The sequence below is a fragment of the Rattus norvegicus genome, chromosome 10 (assembly GCF_021556685.1).
Source record: "Rattus norvegicus strain SHRSP/BbbUtx chromosome 10, alternate assembly SHRSP_T2T, whole genome shotgun sequence".
Lineage (NCBI taxonomy): Eukaryota > Metazoa > Chordata > Mammalia > Rodentia > Muridae > Rattus > Rattus norvegicus.
This window is the reverse complement of record NC_141543.1, coordinates 12506211-12532185: the sequence shown is the minus strand read 5'-3', so window position 1 is coordinate 12532185 and position 25975 is coordinate 12506211. Positions and strand designations below refer to the sequence as shown.

Here is a 25975-nt window from a genome sequence, read left to right as displayed (position 1 = left end):
GTAGACACAAAGAAGATACGAATCAATACTTGCTAGTCGCATTTTATGCTTGGCTGATGAATTTTGAGCGACACAATTAAGATCCTGATTTTCACAATCTCTTCCCATCCACTTTTTTGGTGGGGATATTGCTTGTTCTTGTTTTTCCAAGGCCTCAAGGTGCACCATTGAGTTATTGATCTGAGGTCTCGCATTTTTTAAATTCTTGAAAATTTTATTTATATTAATTAATTAATTTATTTATTTTCTTTAATTTGCCGAGCTGTGACTGTTTATTAACTGACCAGATTATAAAATTACCATGGGCGACACTTCAGTTCATCCGTCTAATAAGCCTGTTTATCTGCTATTCCCTGTTGCCAGCGTCTCCACCTTCTACAAAGTGAGGTGTCTTTTTCTTCATTCCACCTTGTGGGGAAGGTAGTTTGAAGGGCCACAGGAAGTTATTTGCTTCCTTGAAGCATTTCCCAACTGTATAGATCTCATGAATTAGATCCTCCATGCAGATGATGCCAAATTTACCAAGAGATCGAGAAATCAAGGAATTATCTGTCAAGGCTATCTGCTTTTTATTGATTTCGCCATAGCCTCGCTTGTAGAGGAGCTCATTTACTGACTCCAGGCTGGGGTGCCCCCATGCAATGTGCGGTTCCACAATCCTCACCATGTTAATCGAAGCCTTGTTGAGCTTAACAAAGGTGCCATTGAGGATCTGTGAAAATGAAGCAGTCGTAGCACCTTGCGCACCCCTGGGCTCACTCCATTGATACCTCGGATTCTGATGGCAAAGGCCAATTTTGGTTCTGCGGGCGCACAGATGTTCCCAGCTCTCCTTGCTATCCTAGCCATGCGAATCTCAGTCCGGTTCATCTGTCTGCACTCCTTGTGAGAGTGCTTTGCCCTCTCATAGATGAGCTTCCTCCTTGCCTTTCACAGTGTCTTCAGGGCAAACTTCTTCCTCAGGCGCCTCACTCTCAGCTCTGCAAAATTCCTTCGCTTTTTCTTAAGGGTTTCTGGCTCAGCGGGAACCTTCTTTTTCTCCTCTGGTACAGCCTCTCTGGTTCCAGCCGGAAAAAGAGAGGATATTTTATTCTTTATTTAAAATATAATTTCTTTTTCCTCAAGCCTTGGGTTCCTTTCAAATTTATGGTCTCGTATTCTTTAATTATCACCATTACTTGCACACACACATATATGCACGTAAATATAGAAATGCAATCTGCTGGGTCCGTTTAGTGTTGCTTGTATATATAACTTTTTAGGGCTGACCACTTGGGATTGAATAATTATTTAGGGTGCTCATTTCGAGGGAAGAGTAATTCTCATTTTCCTTTCTCACCTCTCTCAGCAGCTTTTAATTTCCTTAGCTCTTCCTGCATCCATGTTGGCATGTCAACTAGTGCTGTTGCTCACGCCATGTTTAGGCAGCCATGTTGTTGTGATTTCATGGGTGTAGCTTCCCTGCCACGTCTAGAAGACATGATCTTCCAGCTGTCATTCCGATCTTCTCACTCTTTTTCTTCAGCCTTTATATTTTAATATATCTTAAATAGCACACTAGCTGGGCAGCTGCCTACCCTCCATGCTGCTAGGATCAACCTCCCACAGATAACTCCGAGTTACTACTGACTAATTTCTGTGTTCCTTCTTGGCTGCTTTTGACCCATTGAGCAGTCCTCTGGACCTCGTTCTCTTGGCTCCTTTACATGGCGGATCTACTTCTCCGTCCTACACACTCCTAAGGCATGACGTCTCTCTTCCTCCTCTTTCCTCACAGTCTCCTGATCTTCTCTTAACGTCTTTTTTCTTCCTCGGTGCTCCCAAGCCTTAGGTGTAAGGGTCGCATTCAGATGCATCACTTTGGGCTGAGCACACACAGCCAGTCCTCTGCATTTCAGTTAGCAGTGGCTTTCTGTAATGGCTTTTCTTCTGGTGTGAACAGACGCTTCTTGGTGACGAGGTAGTCTCTTACCTGTGGGATACGTATTTAGAACTCAGCTAAGTGTCATCCTGGTTGAGCAAAGTGGAAGTAGGCAGTTCACATTTTCTGGAGAGGGAGAGTCAGTTTTAAGTACGTGGCCCCTGGTAGGTTGACCACACTCCCATAGATGACCACCCACCCAACCCAATTGTTTGGACTGCACATATTGGTCACAAAGTCGGAAGCGTAGGAAACAGGGGTAGATCTGATGTGTGCCTCTGTGTGTGTGTTTGTGTGTGTGTGTGTGTGTGTGTGTGTGTGTGTGTGAATATGATAAAAACAAATGGTATAAAATTCTCAAAGAATTAATTAAAGGTGTGTTAGGAGAAAAATAAGTTACGACCCTATAAAAGCATGTTGGAGCCCCTTGTGAGCAGACTCTGGTGTTATGAAAGAAAGCTATCAGTCTCTGGGGCAGGCCGAGACGGTGATATCATGTGGGTACTGCTAGGGGCATGCATTGTAAGGGTTCTTGGCTGATGAGAAGTAAGCCAGGCTTGGGGATTCCACCCTGGGTAGCTCTGAGATTGCTTGCCCTGGAGCCAGCTGGACGGCAGCTGTTCAGGTTCATTGGCTCTGTCTCCCGGGCAGCCAGGGCAGTGACAGGAATGATAATCTTCTGCAGATGCAGAGAGCTCTGAGAGTTACTCTTCACAGGGCGCAGGATGGAGCTGATATCCCAGCTCTGCTCTGGCTACTGTGCGACCTTGGCTAGACCTGTTCCACACTGTGAAACGAGGAGTGCTAAAGCTGGTCCCAGAGGTTGTAAAAAGCCAGGTTGAGATAAGGAGAGGCAGCTGGGCAGCAATGTGCTGTTGAAGGAGCTTTCTGCAGGAAGGGTTCTGGTGTGCGACCTTGGTCTAGCTCTGAGGCATAAATGCTCCCACCATGGTCAGTGCAGAGCAATCAATGTCACAACACAGGACACAGACTTGGGAAGCGATCTGCACTGTCAGCTCTTGTAAGCGGCTGTGTAGAGCACATCCTGTCAAACCTCCTCTACTATCATTTTGCTAGTGGCTTCCTAAGGGTGTCTTCAGAAAGACTGGGCCCAGAGAGGATGGTGTCATCACTGCCAACATGGGTGACAGAAGTGATGGTGTGGGCCTAGGTGTGGGAAGTGGTCTAAAGAGCTGGTGGGCATTTTCATGAGTACACCCTATGGTTGGGCAAATTGCTAATGGACGCCTCATGCTCTGGTACTTATGCTTGCTGAACACATGGAGAAATTCATTGCACCAACAGTTGGCATTGTGTTGGTGACAACCTGGGCTTTACAGGCAGTGAGCCTGGGCAGGCATTCTAGCCTGTTAGTGATGACCCTGGGGAAAACTGCTTGTTCCCTCTGCTTGGCCTCAGTTTCCCTGCCCCAGAGAGGGAACAGTAGAGGAGGAGGGTGGAACAGTATCTGCACGGAGATGAAACTCTGGTCCAGGGCTGGTGCGCCTCCTTCCCTTTAGAAGCTGCAGAGGGACTAATGGACAGGACTAGTTGGTTTCTTGCTCCTGTGACAAAATAACTGCCAATGGTAACTTGGGAGGAAGAGTTCATTTTGGCTCATGGTTTGAGGGTGCAGCTCATCGTGGAGGGGAAAACATGGTGGCAGGAGCCTGAGGCAGGTAGTCACCTTGCCTCTGCAGCCAGGAGAGAGAGAGAGAGAGAGAGAGAGAGAGAGAGAGAGAGAGAGAGAGAGAGAGAGAGAGAGATATGCTGGTGCTCAGCTCACTCTCTGTTTTCTATTCAGTCCTGGATCTCAGGTTATGGGAGGAAACTTCAGTCAGTGTGGGTCTCTCTACATTCAATAACTTGATCTCAGAAACCCCATCACAGTTGTGTCTTGAGGTTTGTCTCCTAGGTGATTCTAGATCCTGCACAGCTGACAATGAGCATTCATCATCATCTCAGGGTTGCACAACCAAGTCAGTATAAACCCTGGACATCTGGGGACTGACCCAAGGGGTAGGAAAACACAAGATCACCCCAGGACTCCTTCCTCTGCTGAAAGTTTTCCCTGAGGGTTTTGTTGTTGTTTTGTTTTGGCAAATAGGAAAAGTAGCAATTCATTCTGACTCTCTGGATAAACAGCCACCAGCAGTCCCCAGGGAAGGGCAGGGTGGCCTTGTTTGTGCCACATGCTGGGTTCGTTATAATCCGCATGCAAAGTAGGTGCCTCAGAAATGCTGATGCTGCTCCTCTCTGTCACGGTGAAACATGTAAACACATGCAATCACATCCCAAAATATGGAGCCTGCGTTTTTAATCACCTAGTTTTCTGCCTGTCTCATAGGGAAGTATTGGTCACCATGATCTGTTAAATGTCACCTCTTGATTTATTTCCTTCATAGATCACAAGAGTTACCATTGCACAGAGTTTATCTCTGTTTCACTTGGGAGATTCTAGCAAGAGCTGGGGTCCAATCAAGCTGAGGAACAAGCTCTTTAGTGGAACAGACTCGGCAGGGCTGTATGCAAATGGTGCCTGTCTTTGCTACCTCTCTGTGCGTCCACAGGCAACTCAACCGTTCTGTTTTCACGAGGACTTTCTCCTTGGCTGAACTGGTCAAGGCATGCAAGGTCACACCTCCAGCTTGCAGCCCCAGAGGAGGTGGGAACAGGAGGACCCTGGGACAGCCAGTCAAGAAAAGTCAGTGAGCTCCAAATAATACCCTATCCCTCAGGTAAGGTGGACAGTGCCTGACGGACGACAGCTGAGGGTGACCGCTGGCTCCCACATATGTACTAGGGTGAACACACACACACACACACACACACACACACACACACACACCCCACTCACATAAAACAATGCATGTGGTATGGAAGGTATTCCTGTTAACTGGTCACTAGTGTGCCTTCTGTGAGGTGACCAGCTCTTTATGGACCTGGAGACGATTGTTGCCAAGTCACCTGCATTGACTCCATGTCCAGTTCCCTCCTGGAGCTCATGATCTCACTCACCGTCTTGCCAGATGCCAGCAGGTTCTCCTCTGCTGAGATGGGCAATGCTTGCCCAAGCACCGTGATAGAGAGAGCTGTTCCTCAGCTCTTGCCTCAGAAGCCCCAGTTTGCTCATCTGCAAGATGCTGTGACTCCCAGGTCCTTCTAGGTTTTGGGAAGATCAGTAGGTGCTGCTATAGGTCAGAGTAGCCTGTTGCTCTCTGTGCTGAGTTAGGCACAGAGCTTTGTGTGGAACAGCTCGTTCATGATTCTGCAATCTAGAAAGCAGAGAGGAATAGGAAAGAAAGTAGGGCTGGGCTACAACACTTCAGGCTCCTCAGGTCACTTCTTCCGTTAGGACCCACCTCTTAAAGGCTCCACTACCCCCTACAGTCACCTCATCAGCTGGATACCAAAAGCCCAGACACATGGGCCTGTGGGGACGCATTTCATGTTCTAATCACAGAGATTAAGAAATAAGATCACTGCAAAATGCCCTACTTATTGTGTTAGCTGAGAGAGTCATCCAGTGGATATTAACACCCACAATTAGACCATGTTAGACATACTCCCACGTGTGTCTAACATAGTCTAGGTCAGTGGTTTTCAATCCATTTGACAAACCTCGATCTCACAAAATATTTATAATGCCATTCATAATGGTAGCAAAATTGCAGTTATGAAGTGGCGACAAAAGTGGCGTTAAGGTTGGAAGTCACGACGACACGAGGGACTACATTAAAGCATTGCAGCATTAGGGAGACTGAGGACCTCTGGTCAGAGTTACATGGTCAGGGCCCAACACTTAAAGACCTCAGTGTTTGGGTGACACTCAGGGTGTCTCCAGTTCTGACTGGCTTTTGTGTTGCCAAGTGAACCCATTCTGGGTTCCTGTCAATCTCTTTAGCAGACAAGAAAAGGCCTTCAGCAGTAAGGTAAGGGATGGGGGTGCAGGATGACAGGCAGAGACAGCGGCTGCAGCTTACCCATGCTAAGGAGGCTTGGCTTCTGGTAGATCTGCAGCACACTGCAGCAAGTCAGAACTAATAAACCTTCGGGGACTGGGGAGACGGTTCAGTCGGTAAAGCGCTTGTCTAGCAAGCGTCAGTACCCGGGCTTGATACCCAGAGTCCACATAAAATAAAAAAAGAACACCCCCCCCCAAAAAACCCAACCCAAACAGCTGGGTTGGGTGATTCATGCTTGCAATCCCAGTGCTTAGAAGGCAAAGATAGGCAGATGTTTGACTGTGCTGACTGGCAAGTTCCAGACCAGTGAGAAACACTGTCTTAAATATCAAGCAAGACAGTGAGTAAGGAATGACAACTGAGGCTGACCTCTACATGCCTGCACACACATCTCTACATGCACCTTCACACACATATACCTACACACATTCGGGTATGCCTGAGTATACAAAAAGCTGTCAGTGAGGTGATAACAGCTCAAGGCTGGCCCTGAATAACCTCCAGAAGATTGTGAGCAGAGCCTATATATTATCCTGGAGGCCCCTGGGCGCTGACTAGGGTGCATCAGGCCAGTTTGTGGAATGTACCATGCAAGGAAGAGAACCATAGATATGGAGGCTCAAAGAGCCTCAAAGCTATGTGTATTTAGTCTCAGCCTTATCCCTCAAGTGAGTCCGTGTGTGATTCAAGAAGGCCAAGCAGTGGAGGACAGAGGCCCTGCAAAGCCAGATCTGTGCTCAGACACTTGGGAAAATGAAGTGCACTTTGGGTTGCTCCTCTGTACAAAAGTGTAATGACAGCTTCAAACGGAGTTATGAAAACAATATATCGGACACACGCCATGTATGTGTAGTGGCTCAGCCTGCTGTGTGGCAACAAAGCGTTTGTCCTCGCATTCATGAGATTGTGCATCTGTTCCTTCTAGACACTGGCATATAAAAGCAAAAACACGAACAGCCTGGACAGAAATTCAAGAACCATTGCAAACCAGCTGGGACGGCACAAGCAGAGCATCCAGGCGTGTGTTGGCAGCCCTCAGTGTCACGGTGCAAGTCCCTCTTTCTCCTTTATCACCTGCTGACAGATAGTAACAGGGAGGAGTGGTGCCGGCACCACGTCTGACACTTTCTAATATTCCTTCCGGTGATGTCATGATGGTTGCTGTGACTATCACCATTCATTTGCAGACCAGGCCACCGAGTTCCTCAGAAGTAACTTACCCCAAATTAAACAGTTGTTGCAAAGTTAAGAGGCAACTTGTCTGATTCTCAGGTTCTTGCTTTGCCTGATGCATCAGGCAGTGGATTCTTAACTTTGTATCCTTTGCTCGTCTCCAACCCATTGGCTACAATTCCACACTTGTCCAAGCATTTCAGTCCTGAGAGACACCTGCCCCCAACTTGGTTTTGCTTAACTCACTTCAACTCCACTAATTTTAGTTTGACCTGGCTTAGGTTGGTTAAGGCTAATTTAAGCAGAACATGTACCTGGGTATCTGCATATGTATATACAGATGTGTGTGTGTGTGTGTGTGTGTGTGTGTGTGTGTGTATGCAAGTGTGCATTGGGCAACCTAGACTGTCATTCCTGGGCATTGTCTATCTTGCTATTTCAAGACAGGGTCTCCCACTGACCTGGATTTGCCTACTAGTCTGGCCAGTGAGCACATGATACCATGTTTAGATTTTACGTGAACTCTAACAGTCCTATCTTTGTGTATGTAAGGCAAACGTCTTACTGACTGAAGCCTCTCTTCAGATCTGTGGTGGTTAACATTGATTGTCAGCCTGATTGCATTGAGAGGCACTCAGGCGATTGATAACACATTTCTGGGTGTCTGTGAGGGTTCTTGGAATATGGGCAGCATTGTTCTACAGGCTGGCATCTAGATGGCATCATAGTGGATGACAGAGGAAGCCCCCTGACACCCCAGGCACTCTTTCTCTCTGGGTCCTTATCTCCATGAGGTGAGCCCCACCTTTCCACAGTGACATTCTGCCTTAGGTCAGGCCTGTAGCAATGGATCCAGATGACCTCAGACTAAACTCTCTAAATCGTGAGTCCAAAGAAACCCTTTTCCCAAGTGCTTCATCCCAGCCACAAAACCCCACTTATTAAACCATACCAGAGGATGGTGATACCAGGAAATGTTTTGAAACTGTTTACATTGCCACTCAGTTCTCCATTGCCTGATGAGACTGTCATCCCTCATCTGTGTAGAATGATGCCAAGAACTGGGGGTACAGCCCTGTACAGATTATGGAGCTCCTTGACACAGTTTATGTGTCACATGTCTTCTAAACTGAGTCAGCTTAGAAATAAAGGTAAGCCGGGCAGGGGACGGGTGTCTTCATGGAAGGCAGTTGATAAGATCCCTGCTACAGGCAGGTTGTTCCGTGTCAGGTGCAGACAGCACTGTGCTCAGAACATCATCCAGCTCACCTGCAAGCAGACTTTTCCTGGGTGTTTCACAGACGAGGCTTCAGAAGTTGTTCACAAGCTCAGTGGGTTTCCCAAGTCTTGAGGCTGGACAGGGGACAGGTCTCTGGCCCCAGGTCCTTGTCTTTTCATAGCTCCTACCTGCTTCCAAAGATGGCCCTCTATAGCAGGATTGGGAGATGTTGGTGCTGGACCTCTCCTGGCCAACAGCACATAAACCAAAGAGCTCCACATCAGGATTCTAATTTCCACTGGAAGAATGGGCCGGAGTCATATCTCTGGCCCTAGAAGGAGATTTGATATCCCAGGCTGCTTGGGAGGCCATGAATAGATAACTATCCAAACTTGATCCCAGGAACCTAAGCCTTCACGGTGGTTTGCCTACCTGCCTGCCTGCCTTCCCTTCCTTTTTTGAGAAAGGCTCAATGTAGCCCAGGCTGGCCTTAAACAGATCCTGCTTCCATTTCCTGAGTGATAGGGTCACTGATATGTGCCACCAGGTTAGCTAACAGGACACTGTCTGATTACAAAGACACACCATGATCCCCTCCTGTAAGAGACAATCCAAATAGAGCTGTCGATCACCTGGAACAGGAAAAGCTCCATTCTAGAGATCTTAGAACACATCTACAGCCTGCGGAGAGTGTAGATGGGACAGTGATCCTGTTGGATACTGTCTTCACTTATGTGTGGAGAATGGACTTGCCCCATAGCAAGCTCCGTCTGTCTGAGGAGCTGTGTGTGCCATCTGAACCGTGCTAACAACAGTCACAAAGTCCTGGGACACAAGAAGTCCAGATCAAGATCCCAGTTACACCGCCATTTTGGGGAAGCCATCTTTATGCCACATCAAAGAATCAGGGCTTAGAGGAACAAAAGAGGCCCAGAGGCAAGTCCTTAGCTACCTGTGAGATAAAGGAGCTCTCGGCTTTGAGCCGGCTACAGGCAGAACTGCATTTTGGACCTGATGTGGTTTGATGGACCCATCCCTGTGATTCCCACTAATCTGAATTAGGGGCTGCAGCCTCCTGTTCTTGCTGAGGGGCGGGGCTCTGTGCCTTTGCATTGGGAAGAACATCACAGACCATCCACTCACGTCAGACGTTGCAGAAGCTGACCACAAGGAACAGACCGTCAGAGCCGTGCCAATGAGACCAGCGTTCTGCCCTCCGCAGCGCTCTTGCTGGGTTAATTAAGTTAAAAGCTGTAGAAGGAAGGCGGCTTGAGAGTTGGCTTTTTAAAAAATGAACATCAATCACATTATTGATCTTTCTATTTCCTTTTATTCTCTTTGTGCTTGAGATCCCTGGACTGTGCTCGCTGCAGGCTTCTCTCACAATAAAAATTATGTAAATTAAAATCCCGACTTAAGTAGAAAACGAAGCCTTGTGGCATAAAGGGCGGAAGCCGTAAAATGATCCTGGACAGACGGAATCTGCGGAGGACAGACGTTGGAGGAGCGCCCACATTTGAGTCTTCATCTACACGTGCTTTGAAATGTGACCTGGGGAGATGGCATGGCTCAGTAGAAGAAGCTGCCTAGCTTCTGTCACTTGCTCACTGCTGGGTGACCTTGGCTCAGCTCCTATCCTCATCAAGGTCTTGGTTCCCTCACTTGTTAAATTAGGATAACAATGGCAGAGGTTTCAGGAGGACCAAGTTTGTCTTTAAAGGACCCTTGCCGGTCAGCAGTTGGGAATTCCTCATTTATGGTGCTGCAGTCATTTGGGTTGGGAAGCATCTTGGGTCCATTTAAGATGCTACAAGAGAATCCCCCAATCTGTAATCGGAACATGAGGTATCTTCAACAATAGGGTCTTACCCTCTAGGCCGGGTGGGCAGCCAATGACAGTGGTGACTGCCTGTATTGTTTAGGGGGGGTCATAAAACTCAATGGGTCATAAAAAGAGGCTAGGAAAGAGAGAGGGCATGATGAATATATGCTAAAACCATTTAAAACGTATTATGGAGTGAATGTTTGTTAAACATCATGAGTGTATTTTTCACAGTCCTGGTGGCAAAACTCTAAGATTCAGGCAGATTTAGGGTATGATAGGTCCTATTTGCTGGCCCATAAATAGCACCATCTTATCAGTGGGTTTACATGGTGGGAGGGGCAAGGAAACTTTCTGGTGTTTCTTGTAAGGACTCTGGTTCATGCCCACCACCCCCTGCCCTGACTAATTATCTCCTAATGTCCTGCCTTCAAATGGTCACGTACTGAGAATTAGCTTCTACTTTATGACCTTGGGGGGCAAAGGCACACAGTCCTTCACCCACTGCAGGGAGCTCCTTTATTTACAGAACAGTTGGATCGTAAGATAGGCTCTTCTTTTGGGGACAAGTAATAGTTATTTATCTCTCGTTTTAAAGCTGGGGTTTTGGATCACCAACAGTCTGATGGGGTTTCAGGCTGCACGGAGCCTGAATGGGGTCATGCCATCTCGGAGGGTGACAGCACATGCATAGCCCAAAGGCTGACGTCCTGTCACCGTTGCAGCAGAAAGATAGATCTTCACTTCTTGCTATGCCTGGAGATTAGGGTTCTGTCCTTGGCTCTTGAATGGTTGCTTCTTAGTCTGTGACTGACCTGGTAATTTTCTCCTTTCTTCTTCCTTTTCCCAATATAATCTTTTCTATTGAGTCTTTGGGAATTTCACAACATGCACTCCAATCCCACTGATTTACCAGTCCTTCCCATGTCTGCCCCACTCTTGTAACCTCCCCACAAAAGAAAATAACAACAACAACGAAACCTTGCCAACCCTCTAGGCAGTGACCTCTGTCAGCCACAGCCTACTCTCCCATCTGCCACTGGTGTTGTTCTTCAGTTCCACCTTGTACCCACCACTGGTGTTGTTCTTCAGTTCCACCTTGTACCCACCACTGGTGTTGTTCTTCAGTTCCACCTTGTACCCACCACTGGTGTTGTTCTTCAGTTCCACCTTGTACCCACCACTGGTGTTGTTCTTCAGTTCCACCTTGTACCCACCACTGGTGTTGTTCTTCAGTTCCACCTTGTACCCACCACTGGGCACCTCCATCTTTCTTCCCTCTCCATCACGTATTGGTTTGTCACAGTGGCACTGGCAGCTGCACTATGTCAGCAGCATAACCCTTTGCCTAAATAGCTTTGCTTGCAAATGTTCATTGCAATGAGTTGTTGGACTGGTTCAAGTTCTCTGGATTCCACTATAGGACCTTTGCAGAGAGGAGTATCCTGCTGTTGCCCAGAGACATGGAGATCCTACCATTATGATTTCATAGAACTGGCCTTTCACTCACTCTAGCAGCTCCTAGATGGGGTAGATGTCAGGGTGGGCCAACTCAAAGCCCTGGATCTGGGCCTTGGGTGGTATCTGGATTGGGGCATCTGCTGGGCCACCACACTGTCATGAGATGGCTGGTAAGGGGTGAAGCCAGTTTGGCAAGGTCCTTAGACATCAACATGGCTTCAGGCAGCAGCCCAGACCACAGTCATCTGCATGGCCTTAGATGGGACCACAGACACCAACACAGCCTCTGTCTGTATCTGGTCCTCAGAGGCTACATGGACCTGGGGCCTCATCATGGCCTCAGGTGGATACTCATACTATTTATATCAACATGGTCCCCAAGGCAGCAAAGCCAGAGGATATCACCAAGTCATCAGCCAGTGGCATTCACTGCTTACATCCAAAGGATCTCAGGCTTCATAGCCATCTGGGGCAACAGCATGCACTACAGACACCAACATGGCCTCTGGTATATCACAAACTGCAGTGGTCCTTCTAGGAACTTCAATCCAGGAAGTAAACCTTCCCTTATCTTGAGTCTCTGCGGTTCCCCAGAGTCAGGTGCCAGAGAACATGTTTTTTGGGGGCAGGGGTGGGGCAGAGTCTGCATAAGCATAAGCTCCAGACTGCTGTATACCACTCCTCTGGTCAATGACAGCTTGTTGAACTGAGCCTTCTCTCTTACCTGCCACCACCATCACATCTCCAGTTCGGCCTCTCTTCATAGGGTATGAACCCCCCTGTTTTTCTATCTCTTCTACTTCTCCATTAAGTATTTGATTATTGTAGTATCATCCGCTGACCAACAACTCATGGCAGGGTGGTGGTGGTGATGGGGAGGCTGGGTGTCATTTCTTTCACCCTGTTTCTCATTGACTGCCTAGGTATTTGGATTAGGGAGATGTTAGTTGTCCCCGCCAGCGGGGACCCAGTTATTCAGGGTCCCGAAGGGGCGCTACCCTTGGGCCTAAATGGGGGGGCGAGAGAAGAAGGAGACCAAGCAAGATTCTGTTGTCAAGGTCTCGTTTTTAGGGGTGAATGTTACAGCTTTTAAGGCTTTCAGGTAGGGGGAGTGTCCTTTGTGAAACACAGAGGAGGGGGAGGTGCGGATATAGGTAGTGATAGCTGGAGGCAAAGAGGTCAGGTGGTAGACGATGAGGTCAGGCGGTGGAGACACCGGGTGTTGATTCAGGAGGTAACAGGTATCTGCTAAGGGAGCTGAGGCATCCCTTGAATGTTATCTTCCTGTGCTGTAAATTCATGGGAGAGGCTTTTATCCAACACCCTTAAGACTTAAGGCAGTCATCTTAGGGGTGAGTCTCTGTGGCCAAACAGCCCAGAGTCACCTAGTCACTTTGAGCCATGCAGTTCAAAAAGCGGCTAGGCCCAAATCCAATATGGATCTGTACATCTCCCCCATTATTCTTTTTTTTTTTTAAAAAAAGACCATTAGGTGGAAGTAGTGGGGAGAGAGATCAGACATGCCTCACAGAGTGCCCAGCTCGGCCATGGCGAGCCACTCTTGCAGTTAGGACTGCACCCCAATGGCTAGGAATGAACTTATGCTGTAACACACCGTTCTGGGCTATACGTGTGTGTTATTGGGGGAGAAACTGGGCAGAGGAGCATTTGACCGGCCCGCACGTTTAAACGGGGTGTAGCCACCTCTGTCTTAGGATCGACCTCTTGAACCCCAGCCTTATCTGTCATAGGATCACCTTGTCGCCCCCAAGGCACCATGTCTTAGATTGGTCAAGGGTCAGAGGAAGTTGCCCATCGCTGAGGAAAACTACATCAGGTCATCTTCTCATTCCTCTTACTTGAGCCCAGGGGCGAAAAAGTAGGAGCCAGATGATAATAATTTAGGAGATTGTGGAAGTTGAGCCTCTCCTGATAAGTAGTGGGCACCTCATCTAGTTAGTTGTCTCTCTGGTTCTCCTCAACATGTGAAAAGAAGCACAAGGGCCCTAGGGCCAAACTCAGAGGGCCATAACAAGTAGGGCCATAGTCAAGCCGCTCCTGTAATAAAATTTAGAATTCCCAATTGTTAGCAACTACTCCAGAAATTTCACCCACTGTGCTTGCTTAACAATAGAATGGGGGGAGGGTAACTCCAGACACTGCAGACACAATGGCTGCAGCAGTAATGGCTGCTACAATAGCAGCAAAAGTGCCAAGGTCTTTCCCAGGACAGTTCAGGATCGGTCATTCTCTGGAACAACCAGCAGGCAATGGAACCATGTCTGAGATCTGCATAACCAGGGCAGAGTTCTCCAGTCCACAGCAGCTTCACACAGATGGCATTCCTGTGAAGCTACAGACTGCAAGATGACAACACCAGTTAAGGCAGCAAGAGTCACCAGGGGAATGAGGGGGGCAGGGGTAACAGCTGGAGTCCAGTCTTCTACAGCAAGCAGCAGTGCACAGAGGGTTGGAGCGCAGGCGGCGGTGGGGCGGGACACACGCAGCGGTAACACTGACTGCAGCAATGCCAAAATCTCTGTGATGACAAAAGATGAGGGGGGATCTTCCATCTTCCTCTCAGGGCAGAGGAATGACTTCAGGGACCTGAACCACAAGAGCTGAATCTTCATGCTCCCAGGATCAGCATGGCTCCCCAGCCACTCACGCAGCTGGCACACTCCTGTAGCATCCTGTAGAAAAAACACAAAGATTCCCTCTTCCCCGTATAAAATATCTGAACAGGATCATGCCAATATGTGGATCTTTCTATTTCACCTAGGCAGAAGTATGCCTAGTTGTAGGGTGCCATAAACTCAGAGTGTTCCTTGGCATCCAAATTTTAAAATTGAAATAAAAGGAGCATATTTTAGCATACAGGGATAACTCCCCTTTTTTATTTACTAAAATATTGTTAAAATATTATTTATTAAGATAAGTCCTTGAGGATTAAATTGAGGACACTGAGCACTTGTATTTATAAATTGACTTTTACACCAAATTATTGTCTCCAGCATTATTGTTTTGGATATATAAAGAGATTTTTTTGACTAACTGTTCCTATGTAAGGCCTATAATCTGTCTGGTATCATTGTCCTCCCTTGCTAAGGGGTCCAGGCAATCCAGTTTGAGTTCTTAAATGGCCTATAAAGGAACAGTACTTAGTGCTCTTAACCACTAAGCCATCACTCCAGCACCTCACAAGTTTTATTTACCTAAACATAAGCATTAATTAGAGATGCCAAATCCTGCAAACATTGTCCAGATTCAGTCATACTAGAAATCCCTGAGCCAGCAGAGTTGAAAGTAAGCAAATGGAGTCTTCCTCTTTTCAAGAGGGTGTGTTATCAACTCTATTACCATTTTCAAAGAGCTGGGTCTATGGTTTTGTTTAGTTGTCTGAGTCAGAGCACTGAAAGGACAGTGAGTTGTCAGACATTCACACTGAAATCATCACTCACTGATTTCAAGTAGAAAACCTGCCTCTAATATAGCATTACGTAATTGTATAATTTGAGGGCTAGTAGTATCTAAAAAAGGAAACTTTTTAATCAACTGTAAACCATAAGCCACACATTGGCTATCAGTATATGAATTGAAAGCTTGATTTTTTTTTAACATTTTAAAAACTGGCCACAGTTAATTAATAATCTGTGCTGAAGCAGGGGAAACTCAAGAGAATAAACAAGTGATCCAATCATACATGTAGCTTTTTCATTAGATGAACCACCTATAAATACAGTAAGCTCATTTCCTATGGGTTGCATGCATAAATTTATAGGAAGTACAAAAGCATGCAAAGAGTAAAATTATCAATTTTGCCTGAAATTTGTATATGTAATAGGCCAAATATCAGTATTTTGTAATAACCAATTTAATTGCTGTTTGGAATAAGATATGTTTTACTAGGTTTCTTTTTAAAATACTTCCATGACTCTAGTCTACAATTCTGTATTACACAACTGAAGCTTTATCTCCAATGAGGATAACAAAGGCCTAAGTCCTCTGGTAAGGTGAGGTACTTAGCCAATTAACATATCCTTAGAAGCTTAAAATTAATTTTAAATATTAAAAATGAATATTGAACCTTTTCTGGAGCAATAGCTACTCCCCAAATATTAAAGCTCATTTTGAGAGCAAAGGTTTGTAGTAAAATTTTCCATATAAACAAACTGTATCAATCCTTTGTAAATCCTGTAACAATCTCTACCTTTTTGATTTTTTCTCAATTATAAATAAGTTTGAGTTAGTCAATTTAACACTGGCAATCCTTAATCACAATCCTTAAGTTCTCCTTTTTAACACCAGAGCACAGCCACAACTTTGGGAAGTCACCTGAGTTCTGAGTACTTGACTAGGCAGCTGTCCTTGGGGCAGTGGAATTAGCATCAAAATACAGGTAACTTCAGGGCAAACCACAACTTTGGAAAGCAAAACTCAACCTCCAACAAATGATCTAGTCTCCAAAATCCAGTCTCCAGTCTATCCTTCATGCTACAAAGTTTGACTGCCAATTCCTACATATGAACACACGATGGTGCGGTCTCCGATACCTCAACAAAGAGACATTGTCCTAAATTCTTTTAGAAGCCTGGTTTCTAGAATAAGAGTTCCATAAAAATATTATCTCAATTTAGACCTGTTCCCCTAGGTTGGCTCATGCCACATGTTGTCTAGAATGACTCCATCCAAATTACCAGCTTTATGTCAACTTTCTGTTACCAATATTATACCTTTTTAACCATATCCAATAACTTAAAAGCCAATAGTCCATAACCAAGGCATGTAGAGCATATTTATACATTTAAAACCAACCAGAAACAAAATTGAAGTGGCTACACATATCTTTAATATTTAGACCAAGCACCATTTTTACTTTTTCTAGCTATAATATTAAGAGAAGCACCTTGTCACCTGCTAAGTCAAATAATAAGTCAGGGATTTTTCTAAGAGAAACAGCTATCAGTTTCATTACCATAGAAGCTGTGAAGCTCCTAGTGCCTTTAGGATCTGCTAGTGTAAACATTTAGCCAGCCCCCTGGGGAGCTTGCCCAGTGGACTTAGGCTTCTAGCTACAGATGCAGGCTCCAAAAGCCAATTGAAACTTTTTATTTATTTGTACCTTTCTTGAAAGGAGTTAAAACTACATCAATGGGTGAATCAACCAGCATTTAAAATTTTAACCTTTTCTTTTAAACATGAAACACAAAGCATTCAAGCAACGAGAAGCAAAAACCACAGACATAAACTGACAGACATGGACAGCTTGGTGCACCAAGGACAGACAATAGACATAGAGGGAAAAAACTAGATGGTGTCCCACATATCCTACCTATGGAACCCAGAACCAGAAATAAGCATTTCTCCAATAGGAGCCAGCAGAGAGGCAGGACGTCTCCTGCTTTCCCTCTGTTCCTAAGAGAGCTCTGAAAAGGTTTTTCTCTTTCTCCAAAGCATCTACGGAGAGTCCGAGAGGACTGTTTTTCCCAAACCCATTCTCTCTCATGTCTAGGGTGTAAACTATCTCTAGTCAGGGTCCAAAGACTAAAACATAACTCTAAAAGAACGCATACACAAAAATACTTTACCATTACCTTGTCCCTTTTTTATTACAAGTTTTACTTATGCTAGCCCAAATCATCAAGGCCTTTTCTAGCCCATCTTACCCCAAGGACACTTTTCATCAACAAAACAAAAAAAATTGATTAAATCCTTTTTCTTAACTCTTTCCTCTCTCCCTGAATGAGCGCTTGATCTCTCCTATGAATCAAGCCTCCTTAGACAATACCTTCCCCATGGCAATGGGACGACACTTATTCGACCGGTCTTACTTCCCTCTCCAGCGATGCATGAGCGATGCAGCCTGAAGAGTCCTCAATCTCTCCGAGGATCTCCTGTCTCCATCGTCCGGTAGTTGGCCGTACTTCGGGGTCCCTGTTCAGGAGCCACTTGTCCCCGCCAGCGGGGACCCAGTTATTCAGGGTCCCGAAGGGGCGCTACCCTTGGGCCTAAATGGGGGGCGAGAGAAGAAGGAGACCAAGCAAGATTCTGTTGTCAAGGTCTCGTTTATTGGGGTGAACGTTACAGCTTTTAAGGCTTTCAGGTAGGGGGAGTGTCCTTTGTGAAACACAGAGGAGGGGGAGGTGCGGATATAGGTAGTGATAGCTGGAGGCAAAGAGGTCAGGTGGTAGACGATGAGGTCAGGCGGTGGAGACACCGGGTGTTGATTCAGGAGGTAACAGGTATCTGCTAAGGGAGCTGAGGCATCCCTTGAATGTTATCTTCCTGTGCTGTAAATTCATGGGAGAGGCTTTTATCCAACACCCTTAAGACTTAAGGCAGTCATCTTAGGGGTGAGTCTCTGTGGCCAAACAGCCCAGAGTCACCTAGTCACTTTGAGCCATGCAGTTCAAAAAGCGGCTAGGCCCAAATCCAATATGGCTCTGTACAGTTAGTGATGAAGTACGTGGCTAGAACTGACTTTGGAATTGAGTGGGCACCCCATCTTTAGAGCCTCATTTGTGTGCATGCTACACACCGCTTAGCTTAGGGCTTACATTTGTTGTTAATATGCCTATAAGAAAAAGAAATCTAATCCCCAACTTCAATGGCTGATATTATCCTCCGTGATGGATCATGAAGAGCTTGCTAACAAGGTGTTCAGAGTAAAACACATCTTTCTCCATTTACCGCAGAGGACAAAGGACAGATGAGAGCTTACAGTTCCTCCTTCCTTGCTAAGTCAGGAGATTCAAGTGGGTCAGTGTTTTTAGACCAGGCAGCAGGTACCATTGATAGGAAATTCCAGGAATAAGTACATGGCAGTCTCCTCAGCACAGTGTTTGACTTCATGGCCTGGGTCTCATGTTCTGAGGCTTCCTTTTCCCCTGCTCCCACTGGCAGATTCTCAGGGTGACTGAGTGCACGGAGCCGTATTGGATTTGGGCCTAGCCGCTTTTTGACTGCATGGCTCAAAGTAGCTAGGTGACTTTGGGCTGTTTGGCCACAGAGACTCACCCCTAGATGACTGCATTAAGTCTTAAGATTGTTGAATGAAAGCCTCTCCCATGAATTTATGGCACAGGAAGATAACATTCAAGGGATGCCTCAGCTCCCTTAGCAGATACCTGTTACCTCCTGAATCAACACCCAGTGTCTCCACCGCCTGACCTCATCGTCTACCGCCTGACCTCTTTGCCTCCAGCTATCACTACCTGTATCCGCACCTCCCCCTCCTCTGTGTTTCACAAAGGACACTCCCCCTACCTGAAAGCCTTAAAAGCTGTAACATTCACCCCAATAAACGAGACCTTGACAACAGAATCTTGCTTGGTCTCCTTCTTCTCTTCACCCCCATTTTGGCCCACAGGTAGAAAGCCTCTTCGGGACCCTGAATAACTGGGTCCCCGCTGGCGGGGACAAGTGGCGCCCGAACAGGGACCCCGAAGCAAGGCCGACTACAGGACGATGGAGATAAGAGAGCTACAGCGGGAATCAAGGACTCTTCAGGCCGCATCGCTCGTGCGTCGCTGGAGAGGGAGGTAAGGACCGGTCGAATAATTGTCGTCTAATTGCCATGGGGAAGGTATGGATTTAGGAGGCTTGTTTCATAGGAGAGATCAAGCGCTCACTCAGGGAGAGAGGATTAAGAGTTAAGAAAAAGGATTTAATCAAGTTTTTTTGTTTTATTGATGAAAGGTGTCCCTGGTTAATTTTAAGCAGTGTGGGGCTAGCTTAAGTAAAACTTGTAATAAAAAAGGGACAAGGTAATGGTAAAGTGTTTTTGCATATGCGTTCTTTTAGAGTTATATTTTAGTCTTTGGACCCTGACTAGAGATAGTTTACACCCTAGACATGAGAGAGAATGGGTTTGGGAAAAACAGTCCTCCCGGACTCTCCACGGATGCTTTGGAGAAAGAGAAAAACCTTTTCAGAGCTCTCTTAGGAACAGAGGGAAAGCAGGAGACATCCTGCCTCTCTGCTGGTTCCTATTGGAGAAATGCTTATTTCTGGTTCTGGGTTCCATAGGTAGGATATGTGGAACACCATCTAGTTTTTTCCCTCTATGTCTATTGTCTGTCCTTGGTGCACCAAGCTGTCCATGTCTGTCAGTTTATGTCTGTGGTTTTTGCTTCTCGTTGCTTGAATGTTTTGTGTTTCATGTTTAAAAGAAAAGGTTAAAATTTTAAATGCTGGTTGATTCACCCATTGATGTAGTTTTAACTCCTTTCAAGAAAGGTACAAATAAATAAAAAGTTTCAATTGGCTTTTGGAGCCTGCATCTGTAGCTAGAAGCCTAAGTCCACTGGGCAAGCTCCCCAGGGGGCTGGCTAAATGTTTACACTAGCCTATCCTAAAGGCACTAGGAGCTTCACAGCTTCTATGGTAATGAAACTGATAGCTGTTTCTCTTAGAAAAATCCCTGACTTATTATTTGACTTAACAGGTGACAAGGTGCTTCTCTTAATATTACAGCTAGAAAAAGTAAAAATGGTGCTTGGTCTAAATATTAAAGATATGTGTAGCCACTTCAATTTTGTTTCTGATTGGTTTTAAATGTATAAATATGTTCTACACGCCTTGGTTACGTACTATTGGCTTTTAAGTTATTAGATATGGTTAAAAAGGTATAACATTGGTAACAGAAAGTTGGCTTAAAATTGTAATTTAGATGAAGTCATTCTAGATAACATGTGATATGGGCCTGGTTGCCTTGTCACTGTTTGGCCTTAGCCTTAGATTATAGGATCAAAAGCCTCTCCCTGTAATTTACTGCACAAGAAGTTTACATTCATGGAATGTTTTCAGCCACAACAAGACCCTTCTGGGTCTCCAACAAGGTTTGACCCCTGCTGAGCCCTGCCCTTACATGTGGAAGCTTTTTCTCCCAACTGACAGTCTGGCCAGGTACTTCTCACCTGAGTCAGAATTAGGCTGGCCTTCCTGGTTATTTCCCTAATTTATTCAGGCCCTTTGTTACCGAAGTCTCAGCCAGGGTTCCCCACTGTGCTTCGCAGATACCTGCTAAGTGCTGTACTTTAGATATATAGTTTGGTCCATAAAGAAACCAGAGGCCTTTTCCTCTTCTGGCTTGACACACACAAAAAAAAAAAAAAAAAAAAGAAAAAAAAAGAAAAAAAAATCAAACAGGTAGAGATTGTTACAAGACTTACGAAAGACTGATGAGGTTTTAGAACTTGTGAGAGCATTACAGCCAGTTTGCTTACTCCAACTGCCATTTCAAGATAGATTTAGAGGACTGATTTTATACAATTTGTTTATGTCCTGGCTATTGTGAGTTTTCATTTCGTGAGCTTGCTTATAATTTTAGAGAGCCCATAAAGTGATATCATTAAAATTTTTACAAAAGAATGGCTAATAGCCTTATATTATGTAATTTTGTCGCTTCTTCAATGTAAGAAGTTAGAACCTTAAATCTTTCAGTGTATATAGAAATTTTTACTACAAACCTTTGCTCTCAAAATGAGCTTTAATATTTGGGGAGTAGCTGTTGCACTACTCCAGAAAAGAATATTTGAAGCTAATTTTAAGCTTCTAAGGATATGTTAATTGGCTAAATACCTCACCTTACCAGAGGACTTAAGCCTTCCTTTGTTATCCTCATTGGAGATAAAGCTTCAGTTGTGTTAATACAGAATTATAGACTAGAGTCATGGAAGTATTTTAAAAAAGAAACCTAGTAAAACATATCTTATTCCAAACAACAATTAAATTGGTTATTACAAAATACTGATATTTGGCCTATCACATATACAAATCTCAGGCAAAATTGATAATTTTACTCTTTGCATGCTTTTGTATTTCCTATAAATTTGTACATGCAACCCATAGGAAATGAGCTTACTATATTTATAGGTGGTTCATCTAATGAAAAGGCTACATGTATGATTGGATCACTTGTTTATTCTCTTCAGTTTCCCCTGCTTTAGCACAGATTATTAAATTACGTGCTGTAGCCACTGTTTTAAAAAAAAAAATCAAGCTTTTAAGTCATATACTGATAGCCAATGTATGGCTTATGGTTTACAGTTGATTAAAAAGTTTCCCTTTTTAGATACTACTAGCCCTCAAATTATACAATTACTTAATGCTATATTAGAGGCAGGTTTTCTACTTAAAATCAATGAGTGATTTCAGTGTGAATTGTCTGACAACTCACTGTCCTTTCAGTGCTCTGGCTCAGACAACTAAACAAAACCATAGACCCAGCTCTTTAAAAATGGTAATAGAGTTGATAACACACCCTCTTGAAAAGAGGAAGACTCCATTTGCTTACTTTCAACTCCCAGCCTCACCCTGCCGGCTCAGGGATTTCTAGTGCGACTAAATCTGGACAATATTTATAGGATTTGGCATCTCTAATTAATGCTTATGTTTAGGTAAATAAAGCTGGTGAGGGGCTAGAGAGATGGCTCAGTGGTTAAGAGCACTAAGTACTGTTCCTTTATAGGCCATTTAAGAACTCAAACTGGATTGCCTAGACCCCTTAGCAAGGAAGGACAATGATACCAGGCAGATTATAGGCCTTACATAGGAACAGTTAGTCAAAAAATCTCATTCTTTATATATCCAAAACAATAATGCTGGAGACAATAATTTGGTGTAAAAGTAAATTTATAAATACAAGTGCTCAGTGTCTTCAATTTAATCCTCAAGGACTTATCTTAATAAATAATATTTTAACAATATTTTAGTAAATAAAAAAGGGGAGTTATCCCTGTATGCTAAAATATGCTCCTTTTATTTCAATTTTAAAATTTGGATGCCAAGAAACACTCTGAGTTTATGGCATCCTACAACTAGGCATACTTCTGCCTAGGTGAAATAGAAAGATCCACATATTGGCATGACCCTGTTCAGATATTTTATACGGGGAAAAGGGAATCTTTGTGTTTTTTTCTACAGGATGCTACAGGAGTGTGCCAGCTGCCTGAGTGTCTGGTGAGACATGCTGATCCTGGGAGCATGAAGATTCAGCTTTCCTGGTTCAGGTCCCTGGAGTCATTCCTGTGTCCTTGGAGGAATATGGAAGATTCCCCCTCATCTTTTGTCATCACAGAAATTTTGGCGTTGCTGCAGTCAGTGTTACCACTGCGTGTTCCCGTCCCACCATGGCCTATGCTCAGACCCTCTGTGCACTGCTGCTTGCTGCAGAAGACTGGACTCCAGCTGTTACCCCTGCCCCCCTCATTCCCCTGGCAACTCTTGCTGCCTTAACTGGTGCTATTGTTAAGCAAGCACAGTGGGTGAACTTTCCGGAGTAGTTGCTAACAATTGAGAATCCTAAATTTTATTACAGGAGAGGCTTGACTAGGCCCTTGGTGGTATGGCCATAGCAGCTGAGGAGAACCAGATGAGGTGCCCACCACTTATCGGGAGAGGCTCAATTTCCACAATCTCTTATATTAATGTCATCTGGCTCCTACTCTTTCGCCCCTGGGCTCAAGTAAGAGGAATGAGAAGATGATCCAATGTAGCTATCCTCAGGGACGGGCAACTTCCTCTGACCCTTGACCAATCTAAGACAGGAACCTTGGGGGCGACAAGGTGATCCTATGACAGATAAGGCTGGGGTTAGAGAGGTCGATCCTAAGACAGAGGTGGCTACACCCCGTTTAAATGTACGGGCCGGTCAAATGCTCCTCTGCCCAGTTTCTCCCCCAATAAAAACACACGTATAGCCCAGAACGGTGTGTTACAACATAAGTTCATTCCTAGCCATTGGGGTGCAGTCCTAACTGCAAGAGTGGCTCACCATGGCCGAGCTGGGCACTCTGTGAGGCATGTCTGATCCCTCTCAGACCACTACTTCCTCCTAATGGTCTTTTATAAAAGAAAAATGGGGGAGATGCACGGAGCCGTATTGGATTTGGGCCTAGCCGCTTTTTGACTGCATGGCTCAAAGTAGCTAGGTGACTTTGGGCTGTTTGGCCACAGAGACTCACCCCTAGATGACTGCATTAAGTCTTAAGATTGTTGAATGAAAGCCTCTCCCATGAATTTATGGCACAGGAAGATAACATTCAAGGGATGCCTCAGCTCCCTTAGCAGATACCTGTTACCTCCTGAATCAACACCCAGTGTCTCCACCGCCTGACCTCATCGTCTACCGCCTGACCTCTTTGCCTCCAGCTATCACTACCTGTATCCGCACCTCCCCCTCCTCTGTGTTTCACAAAGGACACTCCCCCTACCTGAAAGCCTTAAAAGCTGTAACATTCACCCCAATAAACGAGACCTTGACAACAGAATCTTGCTTGGTCTCCTTCTTCTCTTCACCCCCATTTTGGCCCACAGGTAGAAAGCCTCTTCGGGACCCTGAATAACTGGGTCCCCGCTGGCGGGGACAACTGAGCTGTGTAGTTTCCCACTTTGCCCATGCTGCTGCTTGCTGGGGAGACTCCGCCTCTGCACCTATTGACTGCCATCTGTGTCTGCCCTCAGCCTCCTGACTCTTACAGACATTGATCGCACCAGCTTGGGTAAGCAACCTTCCCTTTCTCAGGAGGCAAGAGTCAGATTTGCTTCATACTTCAGCTTCATAGAGTGGGCAAAATCAGGACCTTCTGTTCTTGTGGTAGGAAAGAATGAGGTTGTAAATGGCAAGAGGGGGCACTTCTAGTTGAAGCCCTCTCCTTAAAGAAAAAACTTTTAGAAGTGTTCCCAATTCTTTCCTGCCCCTATCTATTTACATCTGATTGGTTAGAATTTAGTCATGCAGCCTAACCTAGAAAAGGTGGTTGGGAAATATTATCTTTAAGTTGAATGCCACGTGTTAACAAACAAGGAGCATCAAATGGCCGCTAATGGCTTTGACAGTTTTCCTTGGGTTTAGTCACTACCCATGGCTATCGGTGAAAGTAACAGACATAGCTGAGTTCTGATACCCAGATGTCTTCTAGTTATCTTGGGGGACTGGATCTTAGCATCACCTGGGGAGCCCCTAGAGTGGGCACCTTGACCAGGAGTCTCACTTTGTTCTGGCTTGAATGCTATTGGGGACCTGAAGGAACAGGAGATCAGCCAGGGATCCCTCAGGTTCCTCTCAGCCTGCCATGATTCTCAAGAAACACCCCATCCTAAACTGATCCCAAGCTTGGGGCCAAGCTTTGGTTGTTTCTGTTGTCACTAAACTTCCCACCACCGTCTTTGGCTCTACTTATGAATGTTTAAAAATATTCGCTTGACACACAGGGGGATTATAGACTCTCTCATTTTCTGAAATGAAAAGCAGCTCATGTATTATTCAAGACAAACATTGTATTATTGAACAAAGGATGGGCCCGTTCATCCTTCCTTATGCATTCTGGTCTGTATTGCCTTATTAGTCCATGAACTCTGTGAGGATTTTACTGATGAGGTTTGTAAACCAAGGCAGAGTTCAAACGCTAATATGTCCAGATGCCAAGATTATGAGATTATCATAAAATCACAAAATTCATGCTTGATGTACCCAGTGACTCCCTTCTCTCTGTTCCCGCTACATGGAAGTTTAACCTTGGCGTGGACTCTTCTTCCAGGAAACCTACTACCATTTTTTCTCCCATTGTAGAGTTTGAGAAAGTCCACTACTTACCACGCTAATATCGCCTCCTGTTCGACCCAGCTGGACTTTGGCTTTAACATGCACAATTGTGTTCCTCTTTTTCCACTGCCATTCTTTAGGTGTGTGAAGGTCACAGCTGTGGAAACCCGCCTGGGTCACGGCTAACTAAATTCCTTATTTACAGCCAGTGCCAAAGCACATAGGAAAGGTCAGCTGGACCTCACAGCGCTTAGCATGATACTGCCCTGTGTGGTCCACTCACCATTCATGACTGATACCTGGCAGTGTAGCATAGGGCACAAGTATCCACTCAAAGCTCATGTTCTTATCACATCTCCAGCACCAGTATCCATCGCTCTCCTTCCCACTCTCCTCCTTCAACCTCCTTGGCTTTTCTTTTTTGCTAACACCCATCTTCAGGGTCTCAGCTCTTGCTGTTCTCTCTGCCTAGGATGCTTTCCCCAAATCGTCCTAGCTGCTGCTGCTTCTCAGCATACATCTCTCCGCTCACATGACACTCATTGGGCAAGTTTTCCTCCTCTTGTACTTCCCACATATTCCCAGTTTCACCTCCTCTGTCTCCTGCTCTTATTTTTCAGACAGGGCCTGTCTTTGTAGTCTCAATTGGTACTCATGTTTACCCTCCCACATGCTGGGTTACAGGCGTGTGTCTTCATGCTTAGCTCTCAGCGATGCCTCCTTGTATCTTTGTGTGAACTGTGGCTTCTATCCCATAACTGCCTGCTTTAGTATCTATAACAAGACACCAACTACTGAGAAATTTATAAACAACAGAAGTGCTCTCCTACTGTTCTGCAGGCCGGGAAGTCCAAGATCAAGGTGTCGG

General features: G+C 45.3%; 1 long non-coding RNA gene and 1 pseudogene across 1 annotated transcript in view; both read right to left on the bottom strand.

The window, feature by feature from the left end:
- The window catches only part of LOC148002756 (uncharacterized), a 341099-nt gene that overhangs the window by 220537 nt on the left and 94587 nt on the right, over window positions 1-25975 (bottom strand). The gene's annotated exons all lie outside the window — the stretch shown is intronic.
- On the bottom strand, window positions 314-11369 carry LOC148002757 (large ribosomal subunit protein uL30 pseudogene; annotated as a pseudogene).